General features: G+C 40.4%; 1 protein-coding gene across 30 annotated transcripts in view; it reads right to left on the bottom strand.

Annotated features, from left to right (window-relative positions):
- The window catches only part of NRXN3 (neurexin 3), a 998,348-nt gene that overhangs the window by 707,145 nt on the left and 270,978 nt on the right, over positions 1-20,225 (bottom strand).

Raw genomic sequence — 20,225 nt, 5'->3', positions numbered from 1 at the left:
ATCACAAAGGGTAAAAATTACTTCCCAAAAGCTTCCAATAGGAAAGATGGGTTGCAGACATCTGTCCGAGATCCTGTTAGTCCCTCACAAAGCCACAGACAAGACAGAAGTCTTGAACCGCTGTTTCTACACTGGGCTACCAACTAGCTTCATCCTACCTAGGCTAATATGCACCTTAAGGGCAGATCATCTACTCTTCGTCACGTTCATTCTTACTTATGTAGAAGTATTATACCTCAGAAAGTTAAACACTTAAATTAACTTGAAGGAAGAGAATAAACTCCCTTGAGTTAATTACACCCTGCAAAGTTTGCCTCTGTGTTCCCGTAAGAGGCATAGTCACTGCCTTTTATAAACAAATTTCATTTTCCCAGGCCAAACGTAAAATCTGTGCTAGTAATGGAACTTTACTATTACATTATTATTACTATGATTACTATTGATTATTACACCTTGGAGACACTGGTGTGGTCAGGGAAATAAGGAGGCAGCAAGTAGCAGCTGAAGGGATTTCTCTGACACAGAGAAGCTTAAGTAACATCCTGTATCACATTCCCAAAACTTAGGACTGGAGGTGCACTCCAGTGTCCTAGGGATTCCTTGCATGAAAAAATTAAGGGCAGCAAGAGGAAATATGCAAAAAGGCAAATTTTGCTTTAAGCAGAAGAGGTGTTATTAACAAAGCTTTCTAGGTGCCACAGAGACACAGACTGAGGCAATGCACTGGGGAAAGGGCTACTGCCCACAGTTTCAGTCCTAGTGTGGACGAATTAAAACCATTGAGCAACTTCCACATACTGGAAAGCAATCTTGAGACCTAAGGCAAATCCTGGAAAAGGACAAGAAGATATCAAAAATTTAGTTTACCTATGACTCCGACATGCATATAATAATACATACTCAGACACGTTCTCATTTCAGTTTAGCCCAGTGCTAGTTTATAGATTTAGGATCAAAGACTGTCTCATACAATGGGAACCGTATCTAAGCCTTGCTAATAGTGACTATGAAAAGTATGTGTGCGTCTTGATGCATAACCAATTGAACATGAAATGCCTTTGTAAAACAGATCCTAAGATGGCTAATGTGATTCTTCAGTGTCTAAGTAGGAAACTAGCAAGAAACTACAGAGAAAAGACACCAGCTATGTTTATAGTATTAGTGATACCATGTAATAATGCTGTGGCCTGTTATCTTGTCTATGCTTTTAAAAAGATGTTAAAAACTTCAAAGAGCACTGAGGAGTCCTGCAGTGATTTCAAGTCTCAAAGTCTTATACTATGCTATGTGAGCCATCCAATTAATTCCACCTGTTTCACTCAAAGGTAGGTTACAAGCTGATCCAAATCTAAATGCTAAAGGAATTCTGCATAAGGAAAAGTTCTCTGACAGAGAAGATCTGCTTTAATTTAGGAGACAAAAGTATATCATATATAGTGGCAAGCCAAATTACAACTATTCACACTGGAAGTAATGTGTGATGTTTCCTAGTGATCTAATTAACCAATGAAGTTTTAAATCATTATAGGATGCATTAGTTAAAAATGGACTTAATACAGAAGTCCATCAAAACACCAAGAAGGTAACAGTTTGTTTAAAAGGTTCAACTTATAGAATTTATGAAGTATGCAATGAATGTTTTTTTCTGACAGATGTAAATACATGAAGAACGTGAGTGCCTAGATCACAAGAGGACGACAAAGTATTTTGCAGTCCTTGAGAACAAAAGAGGATGCCGATGACCTACCAAGAATAAATATGCTTTATTTTTTTATTTTATTTCACAGACCTGGGTCACTTGCTCCAAAGTCTTAAAGGAGCTGAACAAGGAGATCTCTGATCCACTGAGGTTTACTTTTAATCATGGAATACCAGGCAGATAACAGAAGAATAAAAGAACGCTAATACTGTGTGAATGTTTTAAAAAGCCAAACAGAACAAGATGTATAACTGTAGAAGGATTTAGCCTACAGGAAACATCAACCCTGGAGGAAATAGGACAAAAGCTTCTATCTAAAGTGCTTAATAAAAACATTAAAGGATAGGAATACAATACTTAATGTCATTAGACCTTCCTGTGTAAAAAGAGTTTCTGTCAAACAAACATGATATCATTTGAATGACAATGGCAAAGGCACAGATGAAACATTTTTTAAGACATTTGCTTGAATGCCAGAAGACAGCTCTGCTTAAATTAACAGCATACAAGAATAAAACAGGCCATAATATTAGATACATAGATAGTCCTCAGCTGACAAATCTCAAAAAGTACTTGTCAGTGGAGTATAAGTACCGAAAAGAGGCAAGTATTAAACATTTTATTAATTACCCAGACGTAAATATAAGAAGCTCTGAGACTAATATTTGAAGGTTATGCCAAGTTTGGCAGAGTCCTAAATAACTTTAAAGACAGAGCATTCATTCAGAGTGATTCATACAGCATGGAAGTTCAAGCCTTTTCAATCCAAACAAGTAATGAAGCAGTTGAAAACTGAAATATATGAGCTTATGAACATGGAAGAAGGGGCATCAACTAAAGAACCAGGAAGAGGAAGCTGCAGTCTGCACAGCAGTGACTTTGCAGACAGTCCAGGAAACACCGGAGGAGAAACTCTGAGATTTTAGTAAAGCACTATGGCCAAAAGGACCAGTTCAGCCTTAGACTACATAACTACAGTAAGCAATAAAAGGAATGGAATGTTACTTCTGCATGTAGCATTGGTACAATGTGCACTTAAACCCTAGGTATAATTCTAATGCCTACATTTTCTTAAACAAAGGACTCTAAAAAAATGTGGAGAATTCATCAAGCAGCTTCATCATGATTTGAGAACCAGAATAAATGCCTTACAGTAAAAGACAAGGAAGTGCATCTGTTTATTTTTTTTTCAGAAGACAGAAAAAAAAAGGAACTTGATTATAATGAGTAAGGGAAAAAACACTGGATTTCTGAAGCATCTTTGCTCCAGTAGAAAACTGCATCACAAGAATCAACATTTGGCAGCTATTGTCAGACAAATTCCAAACAGTCAACAAGGCAAATTTTCCTTTAAAAGTAAGAGGAAATCAAACATTGCAACAGCTTACCAAGGAGAGCAATAGATTGCCTTTTAATGCCCTGCCACATCAAGGCTGGTTAAAATACAGATCCCCCAAAAGATATTCAATTGTATTAGATTTAAAGTAAGAGAAACTGAGGCTTGATGTTTCTTGCTTATCAACACTGAAACTATGCATAAGCGAGGACAATAACATAATGGACAGAAGGCTAAGCTAGCTGGGTACGGTGGTTCTTTTGGCATCAAAAATCTCTGATGTTTTGAAACTCTCACATGCCACAAATCACTCAGGTATCAATAGGACAGATGACTCCAGATTCACTTTTAGTAGCAGTCATTTGTTTTCCACTGAGCTGAGCAACAGACCAGGAGTTTTGGCTCCCAGTTTCTATTCCTGACCCTGCCACATCTATCTTGGACAATTTTTGACCACGCTTCTCCTGACCTCTGATTTCAGAAAGTCAGTAATTAATTAAGTAGTGCTAATGCATCGCATTCTCCAAATAATAATTCTTTGCTTTTTAGTTGCTTTTAATTTTCATTTATTTTTATTGTCGAGTCTCCAGGGCAAAAATACAAAGAAATCAAGGTTCAAGGAGAAGCCTTACTTGTCCCTAAGACATCTTCAGCAGCAGCAAATTGCACAGAGGAAACAAAAATCACACTCCCATGGCAAACAGCTCTTTCTAGAAATATTTCTAGGTTAACACATTGAAGGGAATAATCGTGCCTCTGACAGAAGGTAGACAAGGTGACATGATAGGTGTTTACTATTTCTAATATCTATGATTCTCTGGAGTTTGTCCCAGTAGGGCAGTCTCTTTCCTCCCTTTTTTACACAGCACCAGTCCACCTTTTTAAAGCAGTTAAAAATACACTACCTGTTTTTTAAGTTTTCTGTAAAACACAACTCCATATAGACTCAGCACTCAGAAAAAAAATGGCCCAGTTGGACAGTAATAAACCTCCTAAACTTCCACAGTTACAGCCACAGAGAAGGAAATACAAGTAATCACAAGACGAACATTAGTCCTACATGGAAAGATTCCCAACCCCCAAGTTAAAGCCTGGCAGCCTTCTGTCTCCTGCCCCCGCAGCCGATAATGATCTAGAGATATTTCCCTATTGGAAATTAATCTCCCTCCAAGCTTTCACAGAATTCCCAATTCCATACATGGAAAGATCACTCAGTACTGAAAGGCAAATGTCTTTGCAACACAGCTCAGAGGCAGTTTTACAGCTCTACTAGTTAGTATCCTAATTTTGGTACAACTTTTTGCAGGCCTTATAAATCACAAATGGTGAAAGAAGCCAACCTATCTTTCATTTCTCTGCAAACATCCAGGCTTCATCTATCCTTCCTTCATGCTCTTTTCACTTAAAACATCTTCCTCAAACATAGCCTGCCTGACACACAAACAAACACTTGCTTTCATTCAAATGGGGATCATGACACTACCAATCAACACATGGCACTTCAGGCTTCTCTGAACCCTTCTCTCACCGTTCCTGCAGCTCCTCCTACACACATATCTCACTTCCACAGCAACAAGTCATAGTTAATGTAAGGCAAAGCAAACGGACTGTCTACTTCAAAATACTACAGGAAGCCTAAAAATGATCCGGCCACACCAGGAAATATTTAAACATAAAATGCTCCATATTACATTGGATCAGTATCCTATATCTGAAGACCACCTACCTCCTCAAACACCAAGGCAAGCCTAACAGAGCAGCTATGTAAGGACAGTCCTCTAAAACCATCTCACAGACTCCACCCATTTGAGGCTGGGAAAGTCTCATGCAGAAGCCGATATCTTTGTGTGTTATACACCATCAAGGATTTTTCTTCTGCGAGTTCTTCCAGTCACAATAACGTCCCACAGCAAGGATTTCCATGAATTAATTGCTGTCATAATTCTTTTTGTTTGTTCTGAAGCTTGCCCTGCCTTTGTCATTTGATGGCACTTATTCCCTCTATTTGAGAAGAAACTGAATGACAGTTTCCTTTGATTACTCTCCCACATCACACATGATTTTGTGTTCCACTAATACACCCTTTCACAGTCAATTCTGTTATAGTCTGTTTGCCATTCCTTATAGAAGTCTCTCTCCTGACCTTTAATAACATTTGCTGCCTTTCTCCCCTTTCTGAGATTAAAAGGACAGAATTACAGTGTCCAGTGTGGTTTTATTTAATGACATCACTATATTTATTGTATTGCTCTCTATTACCGTCTTAATTATTTCTAACATTAGATGTGTTTATTTGACCAATTTGACAACCAGGCAAATATTTTCAAAGACTTCTCTACTAAATCATCAAATCAGAATCAAGTCATAGAATCATAGAATGGTTTGAGTTGGAAGGGACCTTAAAGATCCACCCCTCTGCCATGGGCAGGGACACCTGCCAATATTTCAGGCCACCCAAAGCTCCATCCAACCTGACCAGGAACACTTCCAGGAACGGAGCATCCACAGCTTCCCTGGGCAGCCTGTTCCAGGGTCTCATCACCCTCATCATGAAGGATTTCCTCCTTATGTCTAGTCTAAATCTGCTCCTCTCCAGTTTATAGCTATTGCCCCTCATTCTACCACTACAAGCCTTTGTAACAAGTCCCTCCCCAGCTTTCTTGTAGGCCCTCATCAGGTGCTGGAAGGTCGCTACAAGGTCTCCTCAGAGCCTTCATTTTTCCAGGCTGAACAAGCCCAGCTCTCTCAGCCTGACCTTGTATGGGAGAGTCCATCACTACAAACAGAACATTTGGATTATTTTTGCTTCCTGTCAATATATATATTTTGTCATATTCTCAGCAAAATGTATGCCTTCTCTGTCCACATTCCTTTCCATTAATAATTACACTGGGTCTTTCCCATGTAAAAACTGCCTGGTTAGTCCTACATTCTGTTTCTTACATATCAATCAGTATTTCCTCTGTTCAGGGCCTTCCTTGCTTTGCTTTTTTTTTTTTTCCTATATTCTTGAAGAGTCTTTTGGTGAGACACCTCACTGAAAGATTTCTCCAAAAGCTTTCAAAAGGCAGGGTAGATTTTTCAAAACTCTTTTGTCCACACTGTTACTGATCCCTTCAACAAATCCAAGGAAGCTCCTGGTTGCCACAGTTAAAACACAATGCCAACGCTAGTCATAAATCCTTGACACCACCATCAAAGCTCATCTGCTGCACTAAAAGGTGGCCTCATAAAAACCAAGTCTTTTCCATAAGCTCCAGCAACAAAATCAAAGGGGACACCAACACTTATTTGCTCTCCTCTGTTGGGCACACTAGCAAATCCAGTCTCCAGGAGGAATGGGGAAACAAGAGCTGAAATTAAGCTTTTAAAAACCTGTAGAGACACCAGCTGTGGTTTCCATACAGACCCAAAACTCCTAAGAAGAAACAGAAGTGGTGATTTATAAATGCCTTCAATGTCAAAGCTGTCATTTGAATTATTAATGTGTAACATACAGACTTTATGTGAAGCTCACAGAGAGATGAAAGTTATTAACCTAATAAGTTACATGCATAATTAATTTCTCCTGTGATATATGATTTGTGAAGTTCTAACAAAATGTATCACGGAGGTTGTAAACTGAATAACTAGCTTGAAGCCAGAAAAGCTAAGCATTTGCCAATTAAAAGAACATAGTAGAAATACACAGTAAGAAAAACATTAACAGGAGGAGAGAGGAAGTTAGAATGCTGCATTTCTATGTGATGTCCTAGGGTGCAGTCATAATAGGAAGCAAGTTCAGAAAAGGAGAGAGAAGGCACACCAAGCTCAGGAAAGGAGAATGGAGACATTTAGTGTTCTTGTTATCTCAGATGAAGCCAACGTCACGACAAAGGAGCCCTGGAATATAAACCAGGGAAAAGGAGGAAAGTTCTCAGCTGACAGCTTGCCTGCTTAGCTGAACACTGAAGCTGCAGAGGAAGAATCCATTCTTAAATATGAGAACAGCATGTGCTTTTCTTGAGCTTTGCTTTGTAACTGATTTTAATATTACAATTGATTGTTTAATCAATACTTGAGTAGAATAAATGAACTGGACATCCCCGGTAACAGCTTCTAAAGAGAGATGACAAACGCAGCAGTCTTGTCCGTTAGGAGTGATAAGTCACATGGATCATGATTTGTCAAATTCTTGAGAAAGCTTTCCCATGTGCTACAGGTGGTTTTCTTTACAGTTCTTTGCACCTTTGAGATGGATGATATGACAGCCCCTCATTTGGGTAGGAACCTCCTTTGGGACGCTACAGCAAACATCCCATTTAGTTGGTGGTCATAAAGAGTTAGACAGCAGCTGCAGAAACCCGGCTGTGGTTGCATCAATTGTGGTATCCGATCGTGGCATCAGGTGGTGCGATTTCACCCTAGCGTCTCACTGATCTTCTCAAGAAAAAATTTGGTTTTGAAGACGGACATAAAACAAGTAACAGAGTGTGAACAGATCTTCTCATCTTATCTTATAGACTGATTTGTTGAGAAGACGTCCAAGCTGAAGCCTAGATTGAAACCCATATCAGAGGTCTGAGAGAGAACTGGCACCCACATAAACCAAAACAGCCACCTCTTTTCCTGCACACTCAGATAACAGCCTTAATAGATAAAAGCTTCCAAAGCACCAAGCCTTTGAGGATCTGCTGCACTTTTTAGTAATCAGTGAACAACGTAAGTGAAACCCTTTGCTTTCCCATTTTGCTGCCCATGCAAGAATCTTCCCAGAGGTACAAGAGTCAAAGACTGGGAAAAAGTTGTCATCAGAGCCTGGTCTGAACTGTTCTAGTGGTTTGTCCAACCCAGCAGCAAACAGGAAAACAACTGCACTGTCTTCCTGGCATCTCACATCAATATTTTAGTTACCTCGGGCATTCTGAATTCCACTTCCACTCCAGATCTTTACTGCGATAAAATTTCAGAAATCATCAGCATACTTATCTTCACATCTGTTCAGGGCCTGAAACGTACTGGAGCACTTCAAAACCAAAACCAAAGTGGAAAATGAATACTGGCAGGCAGCTGAGAAGCAGGATCAGAATGGGATGGACCTGATTAGGCTTCTAAAAATCACTGGCTTCATTCCTGTTGCTGCTGCTGCCTGATGATGGCAAGTGCATGGAAAGGCAGATTGTCCGCCTATCTCCTGCCCCATTCCAGAGAACATCTTGCCTCTGGCTGGCATCTCATTGTATACAGCTGGAGTAAAAGAGGGGAATCTCAAGGACAACGAATCCATCCAGAATGTTCTGCCAAGGTTGCTGTTCCTAGTTGAGGAAACGGTCCTCTCCGTTTTCCTCAGTCAGGAAGAGGAAGAGAATATACCCTCCTACATTATCCTACAGCCCGCAGGTGCCAGCAATCCAAATAAACGTAGAGCAATTAACAGAATTAACACAGCTTTAAATAGCTTGGCTCACCAGATGCAAAATCCTAGCAGGGTTCTATAAAATGTAAAGTTATTACAGATAAAACCGTTAATCATCTGTTCAGAGACTTGTTCTAGATGCAAGTCCCATTCCACTTAAAATGGCTAACAATCAGAAAGAAAGGCAAAGATTTAACAAGAACAATTTTGCCGTTCTCAAGCTCCATCTCTAAATGACATTTTTCATTTCTGCCACCTTTCCCATACCCCTGCATTCCCTCTGCTTGCTAACACTGACCAAGTAAAAAAGCTTTGCTGTCATCACTCACAGCTACCTCTCAGGTTACTAGAACTGAAACACCACCTCTCAGTCACTTCCACTCTGGCCAGATCTTGCTGACCTGCATGCTATGCATCTCTGCTTTCCTGGATGCAGTTGTTATTGTTCAGCTGTGTGTCATCAGCCCTACGCAGCTTACAGGTAACTAATGCTCTCCCTCAAGTGCTAAATGCTCAGGTGCTGAGATCTATCCTTATGCAGCAGGACCGTTTGAGTTTTCTCCCTTCTGGTGATGTGAAGTCACCAGTAGCCACAATATGCAAGATAACAATCCTCCTGATGTTACCCTAAGACTAGCTAAAATAAACACATTAATTTCATGCTACTACATCTTTGTCTAGCTAGCTACAAGAAGTGGGGGCAGACCCTAATTCATCTTTGAGATCTGATGTTACCATTTCTAACACCTCCACTTATGCAGCTGTAGCTCAAAGAGTACAAAACCCTGTGATACACAGTTCAGAGCTTAAATTATGTCTTTATGTCTACATCATGCCCATTAAATTGCTCAGGGATCTAGAAACATCCACTGTTAATTCTGAACTAAACAATTCTGCCTGCACACTTTGAAGAGGGAGGGGAAAAAAACAATCCCAAAGCACAGATATTTAGTGTAACAGACAACATCAACAAGAGCAGAGCAAAGCCAGAGAACAGCAATCACAAAGAATTAGAACAGAAAGAAAATCAAAGACAATACAAAATCTGGTTGTATCGTATCACGCCCACTGCCATTTCCATGCAGTTCAAGTAACAAATGCTGCCCATTGGTTTCTTCCCTCCTCCTGTCCTACTCACGTTTGACAGCTATCTGGCTCACTGTGACAGAGGAGTGGTGGAACTAGGAGGAGTTGTCCAGCCCACTCACTCAACATTCAAACCTCATCATCCTTTCTTGACTGCCTTGTTGGCAGCTGCAGCAGCCTGCCTTTTGTGGGAGATAGCAGCAGCTCAGTCTTTCCTCATTGCTCACAATACATGCACACTTCATCACAACAGTCTAGCCTTCAGAGTCAGGTGAGAAGATTTATATAGTGGCTGCTGCTCGCAAAGAGATGATGCTCATCAAATGGGAAATAAGCTACTACAATCAAGAAACCTTCTCTAATTAAAGTTCTAAAAGTCTACATCTAGCCCTTGCATGCCATGATTGAATGACAACAACTTACTCGAATGCACATCTATAGTATAATATTCACTGGTGGGCACCTCCATATTTGAAGACTGCCATAAAATTAAAATACTAACAGAACAAAAAATAAGTATTAAGAAGGGTAAGGATTTGCTAAAGGTCCCCAAAATCAGGCTGAAATGGGGTTAAATTAGAAGAATTTCTAGCCTCAGACTCAGTGGTGTGTGTTGCTGCTGATAAAGTTGGGAGGTATTTTCCAAAGACGCATAACTAGTTTCATCAAAAGAAAGAGTGTCAGTGGACACAGCTACATAGGGTAAAGAGTACTTCTAATTCTTGAGCCTGAAGCAAGTACTCAAATACAGAAGGGAAGGTGCTTCTCTCCTCACTGTTACAGCTACATCAAGAGTCAGTAGGCATATCATTACACTGAAGAATACATTAAGTTCTACATTATGCTCCACGTTATCAACTCCGCCTGCCGAGCTTTCAGACCCTACATGCTACTAAAGTACTTTCTCTCTTCACCTTCCTCGGTGATGAGCATCCCACTCACTTCTAGGCTGAAAGTGCCTATTTTATACAAAGGTACATAAACAGCACAGTTTTGCAGCTTATTTCTCATATAATTTTCAGTTGAGTTTGATTTATGAATATTAGCATATGGCAGATCCTGAGTCTCCAAAACTACTCTGATTCATATTTCTATCTAACAGTATAAGATTGATCCATAGCAATCTCTTTAAAGCAACATAAGAAGTGACAAATAAAAGTATACCTCCTGTTGTTTCCTAAGTATTCACCCAAGTCAAGATTTGTTAAGCTCAGTGAACTACAAAGCAAAATAAAGCAAAAAAAAGTCTTTCATTTTCATTGCAAGCTGAGAACATCAGGCTTTGGACAACCAAAGTTGAGATCACAACACCAGATCACCACTATCCGTTAGGATGAGGTTACATTTGCCAAACAGAATAAGAGCAAGACAAACAGAAATCTTTGCCCCAGTAACCTTCATGAGCATCACCACTGTTTTGCTGATGGTTTTGGACTGTATCCTGTCTATTTTGCTCATTCTTGAATAGACATGTATTAGATTATATAAGTAGGCAAGGTCTGTTGCTTTAATACCTCCATTCTTTATGGCCTTGAGTTACCAATTTCCTTTATTATAAGTCCAAAGCATGGCTCCAATCCCCATTACATCTAAATTTGCCTATATGAAACCAGTTCTACACTTGTAAACACTCTTTTTGCCTGAACAAAAGCACACGGCATACCTTGCAGGTACAGACGCTCAGCAGGAGTCAGGTTCATTAGGCAGGAAAGAAAAGCCCACTCCTGATAGATCTGCCACAAAGCAAGCACAGAGGACTGAGGTTCACAGGCTCAGTCGGGATTCAGTGGACTGCTCTATTACTGGTGCAACACATCTGCCTGCCAGCTATGCTGCCCAGCGGTGACACCAACCGCTGCTGCTGGTTCCCTCCATAGGCATCTTTTCCAGTGGCAGCTGGAAAGAGTTAAACCGCATTAGATCACACTTTGTTCTAGCTGGGTGTATTCTCTGGGTGGATGCTTATGAGCATGGTGGCAGTATGTAGTTCAAAAAGCCCTGCAAAAAGATGTCTTACTCCTTCTGTACAGAAAGTTTCAGTTTCTGTTTGCTCACCAATGCTTGCTTTAAAATCATAGAATCATAGAATAGTCTGGGTTGAAAGGGACCTTAAAGATTATCTAATTCCAAGCCTTGGTCAGGGAAACCTCCCACTACATCAAGCTGCCCAAGGCCTCATTCAACCTGGCCTTGAACACCACCAGGGCCTCACCACTGCCCTTATGAAGAAATTCCTCCTTATGTCTAGTCTAAATCTGTACCTCTCCAGTTTATACCCATTGCCCCTCGTACAATCACTACATGCCGTTGTAAAAGTCTCTCCTCAGCTTTCCTGTAGGCCTCCTACAATGCTCAATCTACATTTATACTTTATTAATCAGACCTTGGCAATTAATTACTTTTGTAAACTTCCAAAGAGTGCATTAACTTTAGCAGTTCAATGCCACTGAACTGCTGGTATGCAAATTATCCTTTAAGTTAATTCCCTAACAAAATGCATGCACTGGAGCTGACCTGGAGTGCCTGCAAGCTGCTGTGATAAGAGTTCCAGAGAACAAGATGCTATATTGTAATGAATGCAATCTTAACTGGAGCCTGTATTTGTTTCATCTGTGGACAGACCTATGGGGGGGAAGCTATATGAATTTTACTAAAGAAAAAAATTTAGGAGCCTAATGATTATTTCAATACACAGATAATCAAACAACATTTCTTCCACCTTCCTGCAAACTTCAACTCCAGTCTTTGGATCTCCCATGTTTTATTAATAGCAAAGTAATTCTAGCACTCCATTTTCATACTTAAATACCTACTGAAGACTGATTTCATTATTTCAATTTCAGATTGTTTTCTTGCTTAATAGGAGTTCCTTCTATAGCTGCATGGGCAGGTCATGAGTACACTTGCTATGGATATGTTGCTAGTAAATTACTGTCCCAATTTCTACATAGTCAGAAGGATCTGATAAAGAAGATTGATCAATAACTGAAGTTAGCTTTTTTTATTTTGCAACAAACCCTCATCCACTATCATTATGCCAGCAAAACTCTTGCAATAGATGCAAATAAGCCAAGCTCACAAAGTTCTTTTCTGTGTCATGCACGAGGCAAGGCAATATGCTAACAGAAGCCTTTCTTCTGTAGAGTAGGTAAGGACTAAGCTATGTAAGGAAGAGAGGCTTTGAATAACTCCCTAGGCTAAAGCAAATCTGCAGCCTCACCAGTACTTCAGGACTGATCTTCATTCGAAGAGTCTGCAACCTCAACTTCAGCTATTTATACTGCTTGGGAGTAGGGTCTGTTCTGGATTTTGCCTTCATTTCCTCACCTGACCTGACTCCTAAGGGAAAGTAGGGGGACACTTCATACCCATCAGCGACAGGTTCAGCTGGGAGCTTAAGATACACTTCTGACATAACCTATATACACCCTGTGCAGTCTTCCCAAGTTTGTTTTTCACAACCATCCCCTTCTCAGCTTGATAGAAACATATGAAGACAACAAGGATAAAACAAGAAGAAATTGGTAAATATTAATTATAAAGAAGAAAATTCCCCAGAGAAACAAGGTAGAAATAATTCCAGGGATATTTAGTGCTCTCCAAGAAGAGTATCAGTCACTTGAGACTCTTAAACTGCACTGAGGATATAGGCTCTTTCCACTATGAAGGGGTGAAGAACAACAAAAAGTGATGGAGTGATAGGTACGACATCTCTTTTCTATCCATTGCTCTACCAGTGGCTGCCTGTATGATGCTGAGTCACATTACAACTGGGCCTCAGTTGTAGCATTTGAAGGAAGAGGAGCTGGTAGTTTGAAAGAAGAAAAAATCTCTGATGCTACTTTGAAAAAGTCATCTACTGAACTCTTCAGAAGAAGGGTCCTATGAGCTATTATTCAACTTTTTTAATTAGACCTTTAGCATATGTATTTACTAAGTATAGAGTCATGGTGAATCAAAACTCTGTAACGCTGGCTTTTCTATGTGAGATCCTTATGATTCACAGGAATCACAATTCAGGGGGGGAAAAAAAGACACTACACAAATATACTTCAAAGATAGTTGTCGTGTCAAACTGAGTGGGACATCCCGATCTGTGATTCTCCTGGGAGTTCTCAGTCTGGGATATTCTACTTTCTCTGTGTTTAGAAGTTGGGAAAGCTAAGGGAATTCACTCGAGAATGTTAAATAGGAACAAGCTCAGAGACTACACAGACTGTTAGGTAGTTTTTTCCTCTACACCTAAACTCCTTCAGATGAATTAATTGTAAAGTTAACACTTCAACTTTTAATACACTGATATTGCATTACTGTGCCACTCCTTCTGCATCACAAAAGCTCACCTCTAACCTTTCATCTCCTGTGACTCATAGACACTGCATACAAACCTGTATCCTCTCTTCTTTGCTCCCTGGCTCACAGTAAGGTTGTAGACTTTCCATGTCGGAATTACTACCTTGACTTTGGTTCACAGAACAAACATTCCTATCATCTCCCATCCATCCTTGCTAAATGATTCCCTAAAAAAGGCACTAGCAAAATCAACTGAATCAAGTGCTTTCTCCAGAGTGGCTGACATTCATCACTTCGCTAAATGTTAGCATTGAGACCATGAACCACCGAAGACTTACTTATGCCTGGTTTGGTATTATATATTTTCTCCTACACTTGTGTGTAGGATAAATTTCACTCCAGTAGTTATTCCTGAGAAAAGATGCTGGCGTGATCAAATCTTTTACAATTTTGGGGTGGTGTGCACATGTTCTGTTTACCTATATGTTTACAAGGGAGACACAATGCCACTTCTTCCTGGCAGCAAAGCAGAGGTCTGGTAGGGCAACCAAAGTTCCTCTAATAAGATAAAAATGTTTGTTTAAAAAAATAATCCTCCTCACAACACTGCTTCTTTTTCAGCGCTGTCAAATAGGCCAATGATAGATGGGCAAAGGGCTTTAACTCTCAGATGCTCAGTTTAGAGAGACTCTTGCTCACCTTGGTTTTATGTCGTGTCCCACACTCATACCAAAAGCACAGGTATTCTTTACTGTGCAGTCCAGAAGTGTTGCAGGATTCATGCCCAAGCACACAACATGTGTTGGCAACCAGCCTAGTGCCTCCATTCCCACCTCCAAATAAAATCTCCTCAGAAATATGCTTCTCTTATGCTCTTCATAAATTTCAGCAGGAACTGCTCAAAATATTGGCCCACGATTTCCCTTGTTATATCTCTGAAGCCACTGTGGTGGTGTGTTTCTACAACACGGGTACTCAAAACCATGATGAAGGCCTCATTCTAGATGCTCTATAGATCCACAGAGAAAGGCACAGATTTTCTTGACTCTAAATATGCACACCCTAGAGCTGCAACTGGAATGCAATTGGAAATTTAAGAGCGAGAAGCAATCAAAACTTTACAGACCTCAGGGTCTGGAAGTTTAGGAATCAGGTTTGTCTTCATCAGGGCTATTTGGGACACTCTGGCAGAGAATAGTAATGGGAGACCTATTAGTGACGGGAGACTCATTAATAATGGGAGACCACCAGTAATTAACTGGAGAACAAGACATATTTTGAGGAAAGGAATTATATTCAGCCTTTGGCCATGTTTTGTCTGTTTTTATGCAGTACCACTAGCCCCTCTTCTTCTGTTTCAAATATTAAATTCACTAAGTAATACAGACAGGAAACAGGCTGGTTCAAACACAACATAGCAGCTGGAGCAGCTGTGTTGGACCAACACGTGTGGGCAATTAATGCCATTCATGTAGTAACTTCCTCCAAAGTGCATCAGTGAAATTCCCCACACCACTGATTTCTAAATCGCCATCTCCTCTTATGCGCTCCTCAGGCTCTGTTAAATCATTGCTCTGCAGGTTAAATCATTGCTCTGCAGAGGAATCTTGGGCACCCAAATGCTTTTGAGCTATCTGGTGTAACTGTTATGGATGGAATCTTACTACTGTAACTCCTCCATCTGTCCTTTTCATACTCAGGCTGTTTTTCTCTGCCTCTATATTTTAAGCCTTCTATCTGCACCTTCAACGTCCTCCCTAGTGTGACACGCCAACTGGAAATACTCATCCCCAAACAGATATCATATCATCATTAACATTACACATGCAAATAGGCCTGGCTTGCAGATAGCATCCAAGATATACATACAGCAACTGGGCACACTCATGAACCATTTGGAAATCTGGCTTCTAGCAGTTAAATTGCAGACAGAAATGATCTAAGCTTTCACAGCTTTCTCCCATCATAGCCAGATGGTGCCTGACCCCTGCAATCATTTCTGCCATATTCTGCTCATGTGCAAACCTCATTGCTTCCATCAAGCTGTTAGTACCAAGCAACATTTTTTAGAACTGCGATTTTAAAAGCTCATTGATAGGAAAATGTGAAGATTTCTATAAATTCTCTCATGTATATCCATTCTCTAGGTACCACCTTAGGCTCTTCTGCAGGACCTCCATCTGCACCATCTAAATACCACTCCAAGTAAATTGAATCTGAGTGGCTGGCTCCCTAATACAGCCTAGGAAATATTCCTATTCTCTCTCTTCCCTAGCTACTGGAGACTGAAATCCAGTTTTCTCTCTTTGCCTACATAGCTAAGCCTCCCACCTAGCCACTCTCAATCTCTAACTCTGAACACTGAAGCCTCCTCCCTGGGATTCTCCACGACAAAACATAGCTGTCTGTCATTACACTTCTTACCCTACATTCTTCTAGCCATATGGATTTCTTTAAAAATTACTAACAGATCCTTTTCTCTTCCAACCTTCAGGCAGTGCTTCTCCCTGTTTATCCATTCACTGACTCTTAAAGGACACTTTCCCTGACACCCATTAAAATATATTTTTGCTCATTTGCCTCAGATGTGCTTCTGTACCTGCTCCTATCCTACTTCTACACCTGGTTTCCTCCACACAGGAAATACCCCAGCTTCCCCACAGAATTCTCCTAGAACAATTTATCTTAAGACTGAAGGTCCAGATGGAATTAGATTTTATGCAAGTACAATGCATTGTCCATGTTTGATGTCTGTGTACTGCCCTATTTGCATATTCCACTTTTTAAAATTTTCATGGAAAAAAGTTACTTCTGTTTTCCAATCTTGCTCCCTCATTACAGTGTGAGGTATACTGCAACACTGCCAGGATGGCTGCACAGAAACATAAAAGAAACAGCACTGCCAGTCATTGGGACATCTTTAATTCTTATGAAAATGGGGAAAATAAACAACTTGATCTACACATTCCTCACCTGGATTTGTGATTTAGGTATATTACCACTAGCCGCTTAGTGGAACCTCTTCAATTAGACCCTGTAGCCACAAGGAAAAGAAGACACAAGAGGATCTCCTCCGTGGTGAAAGGAGAAAACATTGGCTTAGACAGTTCAAAGAAAGCATGGTTAACTTCACCATGGCTTTCTTAGATACTGCAGCAGAGGAGCCCTGAGATTCCTAGTTCCTTGCCACAAAAATACTCTTATACTCTTCAATTCCTCCTAGTCAAGGCCTAGACTTCGACCACATTGTCTGCCCTGCCATAGCTGCCCCTTCTTCCCCTACCACCAGACCTAGCTGAGTGGAGAAGTCCTTCCCAGCTGCAAAGGGGCAGAGAAGGTCATGAGGCACTCTGCCCCACGACACTTCTGCACCTGCATGTAATCTCAGAGGAAGCAGAAAGGCAATGCTCTGTTCAGCAATGCTCCTCTCAAGGAGCTCTCTTAGTCCCCAGGTGAGTAGTCTGGTTGCTGTACCATGAAGTTGATTCAGTCCAAATGAAATAAGAAATTACAGGGTGAAGGATGAAAATTTTGCCCCCAAAGCCTGCATCAATTCCTTTGCCTTCCTAGGAAAGTGAGAGATTCCTATAGGAAGCCTTCAATAAATGCAGAGGAGTTGGAATAGACCATCCTTCTTTAACACCTTAAAGAGATCAGCACAGGGCTCACCATTACAAAGAGCAGTGTGATCCAATCAGGTATGTAATCTCTGAGAACAGGTAATTACATAGCTCAGTCTTCAGAAGGAAAAAAGAAAGCCTTGCTCTACCAGAGAGCATAAACTAAAAGGAATAATATTTGCTGTTACAGTCTATCCTACCCCATTTTCCAACTTTCTTACCTTTGAATACCTTTCTTAAAAGCTCAACCTACTCCAGTACTTGATGATGAGAGAATAAGCATCCTTCTTGGCCACAGAATAAAAAATGAAAACATAACCTATTGGGATAGATTTCTGAAATGTATTGCCATGCAATGCAGAGAGCCAAGTAGAGTTCCCTGTAGGCAGTTCTGGAACCAGAAATATTACAGGCACACAAGCACTGCACTAACCCAGCTCAGGGATCAAAGCTGGCTGCCCCAGGGGGTCATATGGATCCCCACAGGCATTCTAGCCAGCTCAGGTTTCTTTCATGCCATATTGAATTGCACTACACTTATATGCCCCAGCATTTCAGAAGTAAACATAAAGCAAAACACTCAAAAGAGCTGTCCCCTAATTCTGGGTGGATTTCAGGTTGATCCTGCTACCTTTACTGTCAATGTTTCCACTCCTAGCAAATTCCTTAAAGAAGACTAAACTGACCCTGTGAGGAATTTCAAAAGGCAACCTATTTTCTGCTCAACTCACCCAAAGTTCCACATAATAAACGCACTGCTTGCTTTAATGTCTGAGAATAACTCACTACATATGCAATGAGAACCCTTCTCAGCCTATACAGGCTGTCTATTCTGGTCAGACCATGCTCCATGCATCTGTCGGTGTTATGGCTGCACTCCTGGACTTTGTCAGGATTCTAACAGTCATCTAGGGCTGCTCTTTCTCCATTAATTGCAGCTCGCCATCACCTCCACTTGCCAAAACCAGAACTGAGGAAAAGTACAATGATCAGCTTCTTTGTGCTTCCTAGTGATATCTGCATTAACTCATGCTCCAGCCTAAGGGGTCTGGAGAAATTATGTTCAGGACATGTAATGTGGTAACTAGTAACATTGCCTTTTGAAATATTATATTTTCTACATTTATCCCATTTCCAGGTTTCTCCCCCTGCACTACACTTACGTTTAGTGAATAGTGTATACTGAATTCACCATGAGGTGCCAGGTAATATACATTTAGGCCACATTTTCACAGCAGCTGAAAGCATTAATAAGTCACTACTAAGAGTAGGTTGCTATTTGGCAGACTACAGCACAAACCCAAACAGCACCAGGCTGTCTTTAAGCCTAGAAAGCTGCTCATACATATCTCCCGTTACTGCCTAGTCAAGTTAAGATTACAAAGCACATTCCAATTATCCGTTTTCTTCCCCTCATTCTTAAGTGGTTGCTTGGGTTTTTCTTCTCACAATGCATTATGAGCCTTGGATGGCTATTTAAGTGGCTCTCAGCGCATTGTGCAAGCTAATAGAATACAAACTATTATATAAATAATAAAGCTGCTGAAGATTTTCTTGTCACAGCTTTCTCTGCTCCATTGGCTTGACTTAAAGTAAACATAAAAATGGCCTCTCCTAAGTGTTATGTTCATAGCATCCACAAATAAAATTAAGATCCTGATTTCAAGAGACACTAAGAAGCTATATCTCCCTGATTTCAATCAAACTAGGATGCTCACTGCCTATGAAAATCAGGCCTGAGGCTCTATGGATGAAAATAGAGGGATGTGATATCCGTGTGACAGTTTGTATTCAGTAGGGCAATTTCGTTTCCTGTGTAAGATACTCACATGCTCTTTTCCAGCATATGTGCATTCTCTTAACTAATCCAGAGGTCAGACAGGAGAGCAGCTCCAGACTCTGACAGCCATCGCTTGCATCAAAGGACTGGCACATAACATACTGCCCCTGACATCACAAGTCAAGCATCAGCAGGATGGTAATTTGTCAGGCAGTTACAACTGCAGAACAGCATTGCTGTTTCTGTGACTCCTCTGCTTTCCCTCTGACATTAAATGTTCATACAAAAAGGATATAAAAACAACCCTTCCGGCTGCAAATAAAACCCACCAAGCCACACCCTGTGAAAAACGGTGTTAGTACATAAGCACATGAGGGAGAAAACTCTGGCAAGAGACTCTTATTCCAAGCTAGCTATAAAGCAACTGACAGAAAACTTAACTATTTTTTTCTTATTTATATCATCATTAATGACAGTGATAATCACAAATTCTAGTAGAAGAGTTAGGGCAGAAGACAAAGGCTGACAGCAGAGCATAATTCCCAAAAAACAGCTACACCAAATTTCAGATCTGGGCTGAGGCTTAATTTTTTTTTTATTTCAATTAACTTTATTTTCAAGAAGCACTATTCTATTATTCCGATTCCTGGGGCTAACCAAACAGTTCAATCTCTTTTATCCACATGTGGATTTTCTTAAAGTTACGGATTAACTACGTGACAGAGGACGCCAGCGAGCAGGAGCCAAAACAGTTGTGGAAGCCCGCTAGCTATTCCTGACTAATGCAGCAGGGCTGTGCTACATGGCTTGCCAACACAGAACACTTGTAGCATTATAGACTTTATATATGTATTTTATGGCAACCTCAACTTTCATTTTTCCAGTTTATTCTACCTCTGTATCTTCCTAGTACTGACAACTGTTATACTGTCAGGTGAAGTCCAGGACCTTAAAAGAGATCCTAAATATGTTTCTGATTATTGTATTTTTACCCAAAAATGCTGCTTAGTAAATAA

This window comes from Cuculus canorus, chromosome 5, assembly GCF_017976375.1.
Source record: "Cuculus canorus isolate bCucCan1 chromosome 5, bCucCan1.pri, whole genome shotgun sequence".
Lineage (NCBI taxonomy): Eukaryota > Metazoa > Chordata > Aves > Cuculiformes > Cuculidae > Cuculus > Cuculus canorus.
This window is presented reverse-complemented; position numbering and strand designations above follow the sequence as displayed.